Here is a 14,965-nt window from a genome sequence, read left to right as displayed (position 1 = left end):
GTGAGTGCACAATTTCCGAGTTGCAGGCCACCCACTTTGTCAGTCAATTGCACAAAGTAGCTGGGTCCCACTGCTCAGGTGATAGCACTCTCACTAGACTCAGTCATCTCATTCCTCCCTAACAGCATCAGGGTTATTCATGGAGTTTCAAGAATTCCTCAGGACACAACCTTGATTTGACTTTAAACCAGATCAGAAGTCCACTTTTCTATCAAGTGTCATTGACCCATGACGAATAGATTATCAAAACCATAAAGGTAAAAAGTAATTGATTTAGGAGTTTTTGTTAAAAGAATGGAAATTTTTTTGCATTATATTTTTGTTTTATCTTGAGCAGTCAAAGAAGAGAGATTGGGAAGTTATAAAGGGACTTGAGGAAAAAAATGAAGCTTTGGAATTTGACAAAAACTAATATTGTTGCCCCACAGCCCTGGCGTGAAAGCTAGTTCCCGGCCCAGTCCTGTCCTGCAGCAGCCTGCCTCCTCTTTCCTTTCAGCATGACAGATGCCGCTGTGTCCTTCACCAAGGACTTCCTGGCAGGTGTAGTAGCAGCAGCCATCTCCAAGATGGGGGTAGCACCCATCAAGAGAGTCAAGCTGCTGCTGGAGGTATAGCATGCCAGCAAGCAGATCACCGCAGATATGCAATACAAGGGCATTATAGACTGCGTGGTCCATATTCCCAAGGAGCAGGGAGTCCTGTCCTTCTGGCACCGTAACCTGGTCAATGTCATCAGATAACTTCCCCACCCAGGCTCTCAATTTGGCCTTCAAAGATAAATACAAGCAGATATTCCTGGGTGATGTGGACAAGAGGACCCAGTTTGGGAGCTACTTTGCAGGGAATCTGGCATCAGGCGGTGCTGCTGGGGCCACATCCTTGTGTTTTGTGTACCCTCTTGATTTTGCCCGTACCTGTCTAGCAGCTGATGCGGGTAAAGCTGGAGCTGAAAGGGAATTCTGAGGCCTCAGTGACTGCCTGGTTAAGATCTACAAAACTGATGGGATTAAGGGCCTGTACCAAGGTTTTAACAAGTCTGTGCAGGGTATTGTCATCTACCGAGCTGCCTACTTAAGTATCTATGACACTGCAAAGGGAATGCTTCCGGATCCCAAGAACACCCACATCGTCATCAGCTGGATGATCGCACAGACTGTCACTGCTATTGCTGGGTTGACTTCCTATCCATTTGACAGCGTTCAATGCTGCATGATGATGCAGTCAGGGTGCAAAGGAACTGACATCATGTACACAGGCACACTTCACTGCTGGAGGAAGATTGCTGGTAATGAAGGAGGCAAAGTTCTTTTCAAGGGTGCACGGTCCAGTGTTCTCAGAGGCATGGGTGATGCTTTTGTGCTTGTCTTGTATGATGAAATCAGGAAGTACATGTAAGTTATTTCCTGGGATTGTTCCCGCTATGAACAGTCATGTTGTATTATATAACATATATTGAGCATTCTTGACAGACTCCTGGCTGTCAGTTTATCAGTGGCAACTATTTACTGGTGGAAAATGGGAAGCAGGCCGGATGCGGTGGCTCACACCTGTATTCCCAGCACTTTGGGAGGCCGAGGCAGGTGGATCATGAGATCAGGAGATCGAGACCATCTTGGCTAACATGGTGAAACCCCATCTCTACCAAAAATACAAAAAAATTGCCAGGCGTGTGGCACACGCCTGTAATCCCAGCTATTCAGGAGGCTGAGGCAGGAGAATCCCTTGAACCTGGGAGGTAGAGGTTGCAATGAGCCGAGATGGCATCACTGCACTCCACCCTGGGCAACAGAGCGACACTCTGTCTCAAAAAAAAAAAAGTAAAAAAAGAAAAAAAAAGAAAATGGGAAGCAATAATATTCATCTGACCAGTTTTCTCTTAAAGCCATTTCCATGATGATGATGATGACGATGATGGGACTCAATTATATTTTTTATTTCATTCACACCTGATAAATAACAAATTTGGAGAAATAAAAATATCTAAAATTTTTTAAAAAACTAATCTTGTTTGTTTGACCTGGTAAGGGATGGCAGGCAGGGTAGAAATGAATGGTGCACAACCCAGTAGAGTTTTAAAAATGGTAATGTTGTCAAAACGTGTTCTAAACAGTATGTGTACGTTCATCTCTATTTGAAATCTGAAGGCACATTTTGTAGATAAAACTGAATTATTTTCATAGGGGCAAATACCCATCATGTGACTTGAAACACTGCTGCTCAAGATCATTGCTGCATTTTAGAGTTTTAGTGCCTTGGGTTATTCTGTTCCCACTGCCTGGAATGCGTTTCCCCCTAGCAGGAAAATATTAACGTGCAGCTCCATGATTACCTCTTCAGGAAAGCCTCCCCTGACCTCTCCCAGGGGAGCTGTTCACACTTCCCCTTCCCTTTGTGCACCCACGGCACTTTCTTTCCAATCCTCTGTACAGCGCCCTGCAGCTGAAAGGGCATGCTTGTGTCCTCCATCTAATTAAGAACATTTTTGCTAGCTTCTCTTGCCATTCTTTGTGCTGTCTCTAAACAGCACTGGCATATAATGGGCACTCAACATACATAACGGGCCATAGATCAGTTTGTTTCAAATGAACCCATATGTTAAATAAGTTAAGTCAAGGGCTGGATTTAAATCAGATGCTAGAAGTGTCTCACCCTTGCATTGTCCACTTTCAATGAACCACTCCAGGAATGAATTATTACAAACATAAAAAATGAAAGAAATCACGTATCTGTGAGCAAATCAGGGACCTGTGGACGGGATTATCTGGCTGGTGCATCCCAGACCTGTTGTTCTTCACCTCCCTCTGGCTGTCCACTCTCCAAGAAAAGCAGAGTTATAATAACCCTAGCCTTCAGATCCTGTTGTTGCGGCAGCTCTCGTTAAAGTTTTGTTGATGTAACAACCAAATGTAATGAGTAGACTTGGCTTGAATCCTAATTCAGAAACCCACTGTAAAAACAGTTTTGAGACAACTAGGTAAATCTAATCCAGCTTTAATCCTGGGTATTAAATAATATGAATGAATTACTTCTAATTTTATTACATGTAATAATGGTATTGTCCTATAAGAAAATATGCTTATATTTAAGAATTGTATACAGAAGTATTTAGGGATACAAAGATATATTGGCAGAGATTTCCTTTAAGAGACTACAGCCGGCCAGGCACGGTGGCTCACGCCTGTAATCCCAGCACTTTGGGAGGCCGAGGCGGGTGGATCACAAGGTAAGGAGATCGAGACCATCCTGGCTAACATGGTGAAACACCACCTCTACTAGAAATGAAAAAAAAAAAAAAAAAAATTAGCCGGGCGCGGTGGCGGGCGCCTGTAGTCCCAGCTACTCAGGAGGCTGAGGCAGGAGAATTGCTTGAACCCGGGAGGCGGAGCTTGCAATGAGCCGAGATTGCAACACTGCACTCCAGCCCGGGCGAAAGAGCAAAACTCTGTCCGAAAAAAAAAAAGAGAGAGAGAGAGAGAGACTACAGCCAAGCCGGGCGCGGTGGCTCACGCCTGAAATCCCAGCACTTTGAGAGGCCGAGGCAGGCGGATCACGAGGTCAGATCAAGACCATCCTGGCTAATACGGTGAAACCCCGTCTCTACTAAAACTACAAAAAATTGGCCGGGCATGGTGGTGGGCGCCTGTAGTCCCAGCTACTCGGCAGGCTGAGGCCCAAGAATGGCATGAACCCGAGAGGCGGAGCTTGCAGTGAGCTGAGATCCGGCCACTGCACTCCAGCCCGGGCGACAGAGCGAGACTCTGTCTCAAAAAAAAAAAAAGGCTACAGCCAAAAGAAAGAACAAAAGAGAGAAAGGAAGGGCAGAGAGAAAAAGGGAGGGAGAAAAGGAGGAGGAAGAATGAAAGATGAAGCAAATATGGCATTATGTTGATCCCTGTTGAATATAGGAATAGGTATTTTCTCTAGTTTTGTGAATGTTTGAATATTTTCATAATAAAACAGGGTTTCAAAAGGCTTTCTGGGAAAGTAAATGTAAAGGAGTTGATAAAAATAATGTCAAACAATCTTTGGATTCATTTCATTCCTGTAGTTTTTCCCAGGCTTCTGAGAGCCAGCCCTTGAAAGCTTCATTGGCCACAGACATCTGAACCAACTTAAGAGCAGGAATTCCCCTGAGGCAAGCTGTTGCAAATTTTCTTGCTTTGGAAAATTCTGGCTTGTCTCCACTCAGCTCTGAATCCAGGCCCAAACCAGCCTCCAACCTGGGCAGAAGAAATCTTCTGTATGGTCTGATCTCATTCACTAGGACGCTATGGCTTGCATTTGTGCCTGTATCCGTTAGCCTTAACCAAGCGGGTTAAATAAGATGGCCTACTCATGCAAATAGCCAGGTAGGTGGTCTACGACTGGTATGGCAGCACCACTATTGCCTTCTTCTTTTTCCTCTGCAGCATTCGTCTCATCCTCTACCACATCGATACTTCATTGGCCACGATCTTGTGACATGATTCTTACATGATTAAACTTTGCTGCAATGGAGGCATAGAAATGTAGTCTTTAGCTGGGCAGCCATGGAAGGAAAGAGTTTGAAAAATGGAAGCCAACCAGCCACTTCTGCCACCATGCCCAAGCAAGAAAAAAAGCTATAATCCTCTGTGCATATATTTTTCCTGGGGGCCACTTAGAAAGAGGTAGATGGTCAAAGGCAAAAAGCAGGTGACCAGGACCCCCTACAAAATGGTATATTAATATCACTTCTATTGGTGGTCTTTCTGCTGGGCTTTCTGCTGACACCAAAATGTGGGTCTGCATCCTTGCTCTTATCTCCATCAGGGAGAGCGTGCCTGAGAATGGAAAGAACAAGGAGGAGAGCAAGGTGAAGAGATGGAGAGACTGCATCCTGATGACATCTTTAGAGCCTGTGGAGCTAGGCATGCCAGGAACTGGAAGGGTAAACTACATGAACCAATAAATATACTCCATTTTTTCTTAAAAAAAAAAAAAAAACGGCTTGACCTTTGTCACTGTAACATGTCACCTGCATAATTGGAGAAGTCTTGAGGATAGGAGCTCTGCAAAGGCAGGAAGATAGGAGGCGCTCCAGGCACTGCATCTGTTGCCAGGAGTGAAGAAACTCCCTCCTGTGGAGCACCTACTGCCCACCCCGCACCGTGGGGTGCTCTCATATCACATATATTTCATATATATTAGCCCTTATATATTATATCTATAATATATATTATCAAATACATTATTTCATATCATTCTCATATAACCCTGAAGTACATGTTACCATCCCTATTTTGCAGAGTAGGGCACCGAGGCTTACAGATATTAAGTAACTTCTCCAAGGTCACACAATTAAGAAATGACAAAACAGGTATTAGAAGCCAGATTCCCCCACCCCATCCCCAGGCTGCCTTTAAATTCTTCCCTGGGCCCTCTTCCTTGCAGGCTCCTGTCCCATCTAAGTCCCTCCTCCTGATCCCCTCACATCATTTGTCTTCTGCTGCTGATTGTCAGCATTTCTCAATGTGCCAGGGGCTGTGAGTTGGAAGAGGCATCAGTCTGAGTAGTAATCCACCTGCAGGGAAGAGATGGCTCTTTAGAAATAAACTAGAAATGAGTATCTCTATGATACCAATGGAGAAAGTGCAACAGTTCAGACACAAGTGGTTTCAGCCTCTGGGGTAGAGGAAGGTAATTTTATCCGGGGTAACCCAACCATCACCATCCAGTCACAGGTGGAGTGGCACAGCCAAGAGCTCTGAATCAGGTTCCAGTGATCTAAGCACCAGTTCCAGCACAGCCCCTGAGTCCCTTATCAAGTCAACGCCTCTCTTTGAGCCCAGGTCTCCCCACCTATAAAGTGAGGGACTGGGCCTAGAGGTGATGTAAGCTCCCTTCCAGCTCATCCGACTCTGAACCCATGCCTTGAGAAACCACAGATCTCAATGCAGGCTTGTGTCATCCTCAAGCACCAGTCACTGGGACAGCTGGAAGTCCTTGGGTGAGGTGCTCACCTCTCAGAGTTTATTTTCCCAACACAGGTGTCAGGTGGAATAGAAGAAACTAGGTGTCTAAGGATGCTCATTTATGGTTTCTATCACAAGGGAAAATTCCTTGAGCATCTACAATCTCCACCTGTGGTGATGTGAACACCCAACCTGGATCCAGGAAAACACCTGAGCCAAATTACTCCACTGAGCATTTCCCTTCTTCCTCAGCCCTTTCTCACCCTTCTGCTGGCACAGGCTGCCACTTGCCTGACTCAAGTTTCTCCACTAACTAAAATGTCACACTTCTAGCTGCAATCAGCAAGAAACACTCTCCAGGCAATTGAGTACAGGAAAAAATAAGGGCCTTCCCACTTCTTATTACCCTCATGAGATGCTGACTGTGGAGCTGGCTAAAACCAATGACAAATAACATGGTTTCTATGAGGAAGTATGAATGGGACCTATGGCCCAAGAAGCAGCAATTATGGACACAAAAAAAATGCATGAAAAGAGGTTAAGTAGAGTCCTTCCCAGAGAAGAGAGGAGGCAGGAGAGCCCATGACCCACATCTGAGTCACCACACCCCATGGTCATGATCTTCCGTTCTAGTACATTTCCCTATTGTTATAGCAGATACAATGATAAATTATTTTATAGGATACCACAGCTCTTTTTGGAAAGCAGTATAGATGTAAAAGTCAGCCAGGAAGTTACCAGCTGATATCCAATGATGAAGGAAGAGGGATCCAGTTAGCCCTCATGTCAACATGGAAAGTTATTCAAGTTAAAGCATTTCACATCTATGAGCCCTTTGGATCTCCAGAATAACTGTGTGGAGTAGGAAAGGCATGAGTTATTGCTTTGGCTTAAAAGATGAGGAAACCAAGACCCAAAGAGGGAAAATAGCTTGCCGGAGCTCACTCAGTCTGTAGCATTAGGGCTTCTACACCAGACCATGATTCCTCTTGAAGTGGCTTTTAGTCTGATGGTTTTCAAGTTTGTTCTCATTGAAACAGAAGAGAAAAGGAGAAGGAAGCAAGGAAAGCAAGGAGCATTATAGCTTTAAAATGATTAGCTACAGTGGCCGGACGCAGTGGCTCATGCCTGTAATCTCAGTGCTTTGGAAGGCCAAGGCAGGAGGATGGCTTGAGCCCAGGAGTTACAGACCAGCCTGAGCAAGACAGTGAAACCCCATTTCTACAAAAAATACCAAAAATTAGCCAGGCAAATGCCTGTAGTCCCAGCTAGTCAGGAGGCTGAGGCAGAAGGATGGCTTGAGCCTGGGAGGCAGAGGTTGCAGTGAGCCAAGATTGTGCCACCACACTCCAGACTGGGCAACAAAGCAAGACCCTGGCTCAAAAAAAAAAAAAAAAATTAGTTGCCATATCCAAAACTGCTAGATTCCCACAGGACATTAAGTCAGAGCAATACACAGATGTGGGGACAGGCTCCCAAGTTCCCAAAGGCTCCCAATTCACCTCAGATTCCAAACACAGCATGGCCAGCAGTCATGGGGTACCCATGGTTAGAGGGAAGAGGGAGAATGCCTGAGCCCCAAGGACACGACCCCTCACCAGAGGTCAACCTTCCCTTCCCCCGACTGAGGCCTCGGGCCCTGGGCTGATGTGCTCTTCCATTGAAGTGCAGACAATCAAAGCAGAGAGTCAGTGCTAGAAAGGAACCCAAACATTCAACTTCACTCTTGTTTTATAGGTAAAAAAGTTGAAGCCCTGAAAGAAAAAAGAGTGGCTTACCCCAAGGTTACACAGTCACTTGGTGACAAACTCCAGTTTCCTGATTGCCCTTCTATCTCCCTTTCCAAACTGTTGACCTCCCTGCTTCTCCTGTGTGTGGCTGACACAGTCCCCAGACTCCTTCCTATCAAGGGGCCCAGGGGAAAATAGTGGGCCCAGAAGATACATGGTTTACATCTGGAAAGCTGTGCAACTCTTGTCACTGGTTTGGTTTTGGTTTTTACTTAACCCCTCTCCTCTCCAGGGGAGGAGATTTAGCTTTGTCAAGCAGAGTCACTATGTTCTCCCGGGATCTTTACTCCTTTCTGAACTCATGCTGTTTTTTGAAGCCACTTCGTCATACCTATGACTATTCCCCTGTGATAAAACCTCCAGACCTCTGAAATCATCCTGGCTTCATCATGGCTTCCAAAGCACTCTCCTCTAAATTCACCAGGTAAGGCTGAATAGGTCTGAACCTGCAACCCCCAAAAGATTCCCCGTCCTCCTCGTAAACCAGATGGTGCAAACAGATCCTTTAAAAAAGAAAATCCCTTAACTCCACCCTCCAGAAGTTGCCCAGGCTCATTCTGACTCAGGCAAACCCAATTTTCAGATGCACCTTGTATTCCAGCTACTCCACATCACTCACAGCCCCTAATGCCAAATCCTTCACATCTCCCTTCCTATTCCTTTTGTCCCTCTTCTCTGCCTGACAAGTACCTGCTCCTTTGCCAAGGCCCAGCTCAAGGATCTCCTCTTCTAGGATGCTATGTCAGTCTGGTCCAGCAAGGTTCAGATAAAGAGACTTTAATGAAAGGATTGCTCACAAAGATAAAGGCAGTATTAAAAAATGAACGAGGAACTGTGAGGCCCCCAGACAATGGCAAATGTGGGAAGCCATTACTACCCCAGGACTGAATGGGATTAGGAGAGGAGACAGTGTTACTAGAGCCCTTTGAGAGCTAAAGACTCCTTTGCTTTAATAAAATAATAGGTCGGGCACGGTGGCTCACGCCTGTAATCCTGCACCTTGAGAGGCCAAGGTGGGTGGATCACGAGGTCAAGAGATCGAGACCTTCCTGGCCAACATGGTGAAACCCCATCTCTACTAAAAATACAAAAATTAGCTGGGCGTGGTGGCATGTGCCTGTAGCCCCAGCTACTTGGGACGCTGAGGCAGGAGAATCGCTTGAACCCAGGAAGCAGAAGTTGAAGTGAGCCGGTATCACGCCACTGCACTCCAGCCTGGTGACAGAGCAAGACTCTGGCCTGAATAATTTATCTCAATAAATAAATAAATAAAATAATTATTATTATTATCAGATAATATTTGCTGTAATTTTAAAAAGAAAGAGCTACAGACTTCTTGCCAGAGCTTAAAAGGAAAAAAAAAGAAAGAGAGCTAGAGACAAGGAAGAGGAGCTGCCAGTATGTGCTGTAGTCATGGGGAGGTTCAGCCACTGCTGAGACAGAGCGCTGAAGCAAGAATGTGCCAGAGAGGAAATGCTCCAGCCATTCTCTCTTCCCACCCTCTGATCTCCCAACCTGTCACCAGAGAGCAACTGAGCACAGGCCGCACAGTAGGCTGGATTCAGCATCCCAGAACACAGAGCAGGGAATGGATGGGGCAGACAGAGAATATCTAGCATAGACGTCTTTCCTGCTTCCCCCTCCCACCACAAGCAGAATCCAGCCCTCTCCTCTTTACAAGCTGAAAAGGCTAATGTATTCATGACATCATATCACATGTAGGGAATCTCTAGCTCCCTCGCCAGGCAGTGAGCTTCTGGAGGGCAGGAACAAAGTGGTACTCAATAAATGATTGTTTTATTAATGAATTAATGATAACCATGAACATATTTTGAAATCTTCCACCTCTTTATTTCACTTCCCTTACTATCTTACACCTAGTTGCTTTGTGAGTTCAATTATTTTCCAATTAATAAAGCCCGCATTCTTAGTCACCATTTTATGGTGACTTCAACAAATTCAACAAATATTATGATCCCCTGTGCCCCAAGCACTGTGCTTTGTGTAACAGAAGATTTAAAAATAACTAGGGGATGGGAGCGGTGGCTCACACCTATAATCCCAGCACTTTGGGAGGCCAAGGCGGGAGGATCATGAGGTCAAGAGTTCGAGACCAGCCTGACCAACATGGTGAAACCCCATCTCTACTAAAAATACAAAAATTAGCTGGGTGTGGTGGCACGTGCCTGTAGTTCCAGATACTCAGGAGGCTGAGGTAGGAGAATCACTTTAACCCAGGAGGTAAGATCATGCCACTGCACTCCAATCTGGGTGACAGAGTGAGACCCCATCTCAGAAAAAATAAAAATTTAAAAAAAAAAATAACTAGGGGTTCTATTCTAGAGGTAACTGTTATGGACTAAATGACAGCTCCAACTGTTGACAAGGAATTGCTGTGATGGAAAACCTGTAAAAATGAGTTGATTCAGAGGCTCTTTAAATAATAATAACTAGCACCATTTATTGGGCCCTTACTGTGTAACTGAAACTATACTGGATGATTTACATACCTTATATTTGTCAATTGTTACAACCTTGAGAGGTGCCTATTATTCCCAATTTATGAATGAAGGAATTGAGGCACCTGCCCAAAATCACATGATTAACAAATCAAGGTAAAATTACAGTCAAGGTAAGTCTGATTCTACAGCCCATGTTTTCATTCACAATACTACCTGCTGAAAGACAGTATTTCACAATAGAAAAGGCACCTCATATAGAAAATATAAAATAAATGAATGAAAAACAGACTCCTCTTTTGCAAAAAAAAAAAAAAAAAAAAAAAAAAAAAGAGTTGGGGAAGTGTTAAATAGTGGTATATTTAACCCTTTACCTACCCTTGTGGTGTGATCCAATAGTAAGTTCAGCAGAGTAGGAGACCAGAAACCTGAGTTCAAATGAGGCTCTGGGGAAAACTAAAAAGCCTTGGCGCTAGCAACTAGCTGCCTGCCTAGTTCCACAGTGCCCTCTTGTGGTCGGCTGTTGTCATGCATGATTTTTCTTAAATTCAAGAATGAAATGTCTAATAAAGAGAAGATTCAGTCAGGGTCACTCCTGGATAAAGTAGATGAGATCTGTTTTCTGACCACTCTCTATTGCAGCCTCATGCCCACTAACCTCAACTCCTTGTGACTGAAGTACACAGAGCGTGAATTTGGGTGTCAGGCTGATCTGAGAAATACCAGTTCTACTTCTTGGAGAAATGTCGGCCAGGAGGCCTGCTGTCTTCCAAGAGTGGTACTCATAGAGCACCAGGACCCTGCTAGAGCTCCCTAGCTTCTGCCTCTGATCTTCCCAGATAACAGCCAGAAGCCCACTTGCATCACTGCACTGAGGGCCAATCGACCACACCAGCCAAACTCAACATACTCAGATGATGGTGGCCCATACTCTAGTCTATGGTCCAAGAGTGTAATAGGATTTGTTTCCTTTGAAACCAGGACTGTGCATGGTATGAACTGCTTGAGGCTGTTATTTTTCTAGGACAGAGTAGCTACTCAAGACAGTTTCACAGTATAAGAAAAGCCTCTATGACCTGTCCCATATAAGCATTGAGTAGTGATAGAGGGCTGAGGGACCCCATAGGACTTTCTGGAGGAAGAAACATTTGAGTCTAGTCTTGAATACAAGTAAACCAAGTGAAGAGAAGTTTGGAGATAAGGCTCTTCCCATAAAAGTCCAACATGAGTAAAGCCAAAGGCCAAAGAGGAGAAACAGTCAGTGTTATAAATTCTGTGCTATGAAGGCAAGACTGAGATGTGGTTGAGAAGGTCAATAGGCACCCCTCATGGTAACCTGTTAAGGAACCTGGCCTTTCATCGTATAGAAGGTAACTTACTGAAAGGTTTGAAAGCCAGCCGAGTGCAGCGGCTTAAGCCTATAATCCCAGCATTTTGTGAGGCCAAGGCAAGTGGATCACCTGAAGTCAGGTATTCAAGACTAGCCTGACCAACATGGAGAAATCTCGTCTCTACTAAAAATACAAAATTAGCCAGGCATGGTTAACTCATACCTGTAATCCCAGCTACTCAGGAGGCTGAGGCAGGAGAATCGCTTGAACCTGGGAGGCAGAGGTTGCTGCGAGCCGAGATCGTACCATGGCACTCCAGCCTGGGCAATAAGAGCAAAACTCCATCTGAAAAAAAAAAACACCAAACATGGCATGACCATAATCCTGCATTTTAGATCAATCAGTCAGTTGCTCTGATGGTCTGATGGCTGGGATGGACAGATAAAACAAGGTAGAGATGGGAGGCAGGCAGGAAGGCAGAGGAGGTTTTTGTCTTCGTACAGCAGAAACTCGAGGGCTATTGGAGTCTTGAGGGAGCCAATAATTAGCACTCCTGTTTCACAGTTGAGTTCTGAACCAACTGAGAACAAAGGCAAACTAGTAAACAGACAGTGATCATTGTTAGTACTGACACAGGCTAAGTGGATGATGTCTTATATCTACAGACTGTAGTTAACTTCTTTGTTTGGAACTCCAGAATTATTCAGATGTACCCACCAAACCACAGGCATCAGTGACCACCGCAGACTTCTTCATGTGGAAGCAGACACCTCTAAAACTTACAGGAAAAAGCAGAGCAGAACCCACACTACCTTGAGCAACTCAGTCTACATGTCTCTGGGCATAAAACAGAGAGAGGGCAGATGTGTTACACTAATTAATCTTTCATGTAGAAGAAAACATCAGAGGTAGAAAAAAAGCATTATTCCCTTACATTCCCCATCTTTTTGTTCTTTTCACCCACTGAACTTAACCATTAAAGCCATAGAGAAGAACACAGTCTATCACTCCCAAATCCAACTGCTATTGGGATCACTGGAAGGAGTTTAGATTTTGCCCCAAAAGGCTCTGAACAGAGTCAGTATATGAATTAAGGCAACTCCAAGGCTTCTGTAATTCTAAATCTGAAAATTCACTCCATTTCCCATCCCAAAGCACGCCCCACCACATGGTTGAGGTGGGAAATTTAAAAAAAGTAAACTTAAAAAGAAAAAGAAATAAGTTTTCCTGTATTAGGCTGACTTGTCCCAGAGGCAGCAACAGGCATGGCCCAGACCCAGGGAGTCTTGATATTATCTAATGTGCTCTGGAAACTCTCCCAGCATTCCCTCAACATAGGGAAAAGAAAAACAAATTTTCCTTCGTTTTATGGAATGAGTTCATAGATTCCTGTTCTCTGTAACTAGTGACATCAAATATTCTATTTTATCTAAGCAGTAGAGTGAAGGTCATGAGCCTCTGAGCAGGCCTGAGTGATGGCCACCTGGGCACCACAGTGAAGGTTACAGGATAAGCCCATGCTTAGGCAAAACCTAGATAACAGATATCCGGGTTGATTGGCAATGGTCATGTGTAATCCTGAGTTACGATCTGCTACAATTTGATTAACTGTCTTTGTCCTGCCTCTGTATCCCTGCTTTCAAGCCACTGTAAGCTTGCTTCAAGCTAGCCACCCCATTTTGTGAAGTGTGCATAAAAGTCAAGTGCTGTCTTTGTTCTGGGCCCAGTCTTTGGACGTTAAGTCTGCAGGGTCTGAGTGCACTCGATAATAAATACATCCTCCTGTATACACCTCAAGGTCTCTCTCTGGTCCTCCTGATCCTGCAACATGGTCTGTGATGGCTAATTTTAGGTGTCAAGTTAACGGGATTAAGGATATCTAGAAACCTAGTAAAGCATTATTTGGCTGTGTTTGAGGGTGTTTCCAGACTACTTTAGGGTGTGAGTCTGAGTGGACTAGGTGAGATGCACCTTCAACGTGGGCCAGCATCCAGTTGACAGAGGGTCCAAAGAGAACAAAAACAGAGAAAAGGCAACATGTCTGTCTCCCTCCTGGAGCTGGGACAACTCTTCCTTCTCTGTCCTTGGATATCAGAACTCCTGATGTTCTGATGAAGTTGTCCTCTGAGGACAGAGAAGGAAGAGTGATCCCAACTCTAGGAGACCTCTGGACCCCAGGACTTACACCAGTAGCCCCCTGGGTTCTCAGGCGTTCAGCCTCAGACTGAGAATTTTATCATCAGCATCCCGAGTTCTGAGGTCTTTGGACTTCGACTTAGCCACATCAAGGTTTCCAGCTTGCAGACGGCCTGTTTTGGGGCTTCCCAGCCTCCATAATAGCATGAGCTAATTCTCCTAACAAATCCCCTTATATATCTATATACATATACTATTGGTCATCTCTGGAGAACCCCAACTAATACATGGTCTAACCTGGCATATCAGCACACTAACATCCAATAATAAAACGCCAACAACAGAGATGCCCAAATCTACATGTAATCCTCTCCCATTATCAAATTTACTGGAATTCAATAATTAAATCTCTTTCCAAATCAAAGTCCAAACATGTTAAACTCCACTAGAATTAAAATCCAAAACTAAATACCCTTATTTTTGTGAATTAAGAATCAACAAGCCTGGACAACATGGTGACACCCTGTCTCTACAAAATATTAAAAAATTAGGCCAGGCACAGTGGCTCACAACTGTAATCCCAGCACTTTGGGAGGCCAAGGCGAGTTGACCGCTTGAGGCCAGGAGGTTGAGACCAGCCTGGGCAATATGACAAGACCCAGTCTCCACCAAAAATACAAAAAATTAGCCAGGTGTGGTGGTGTGCACCTGTAGTGAGGGAGGATCACCTGAGCCCGAGAGGTCGAGGCTACAGTGAGCCATGACTGCTGCACTCCAGTCTGGGTGACAGACCCTGTCTTTTTTAAAAAAAAAGATAAAAGGTAGCTGGGCATGGTGGCATGTGCCCGTGGATCTAGCTACTTGGGAGGCTAAGGTGGGAGGACTGCTTGATCCCAGTGGTTTGAAGCTGCAGTGAACGCTGATCACACCACTGCACTCCAGCCTGGGTGAGATAGCAAGACTTTGTCTCAAAACAAACAAAAAATGTCCAACATTCTTAAGTTAAATGCCCCAAACAATCTTCCCCAAATCCTTATTCTGTTCAGTCTTAACCAGAGAGGGTTTTGATGCTTAGGTGGTTAAAGTCCTTTCAGCAGCCACAACCCAAGCTGTCACTCATGGGAAAGCAATTCTTTTAGGGCCTCAGAAGTTACATTAGATATGCCTCAGATACATCACTTTTTAAAAATTGAGATGTAATTCATGTAACATGAAATCCACCCTTTTAAGGTTACAATTCAGTGATTTTTAGTATATTCACAAGGTTGTGCAACCATCTAATCCCAGAACATTTTCATCACCCCAAAAAACAAACC

At 44.6% G+C, this 14,965-nt stretch overlaps 1 pseudogene; it reads left to right on the top strand.

Moving 5' to 3' along the window:
• The first annotated feature begins 438 nt into the window (after positions 1-438).
• On the top strand, positions 439-1,395 carry LOC112621321 (annotated as a pseudogene).
• The last annotated feature ends 13,570 nt before the right edge of the window (positions 1,396-14,965 follow it).

The sequence above is a fragment of the Theropithecus gelada genome, chromosome 3 (assembly GCF_003255815.1).
Source record: "Theropithecus gelada isolate Dixy chromosome 3, Tgel_1.0, whole genome shotgun sequence".
In the NCBI taxonomy this organism is placed as follows: Eukaryota; Metazoa; Chordata; class Mammalia; order Primates; family Cercopithecidae; genus Theropithecus; species Theropithecus gelada.
This window is presented reverse-complemented; position numbering and strand designations above follow the sequence as displayed.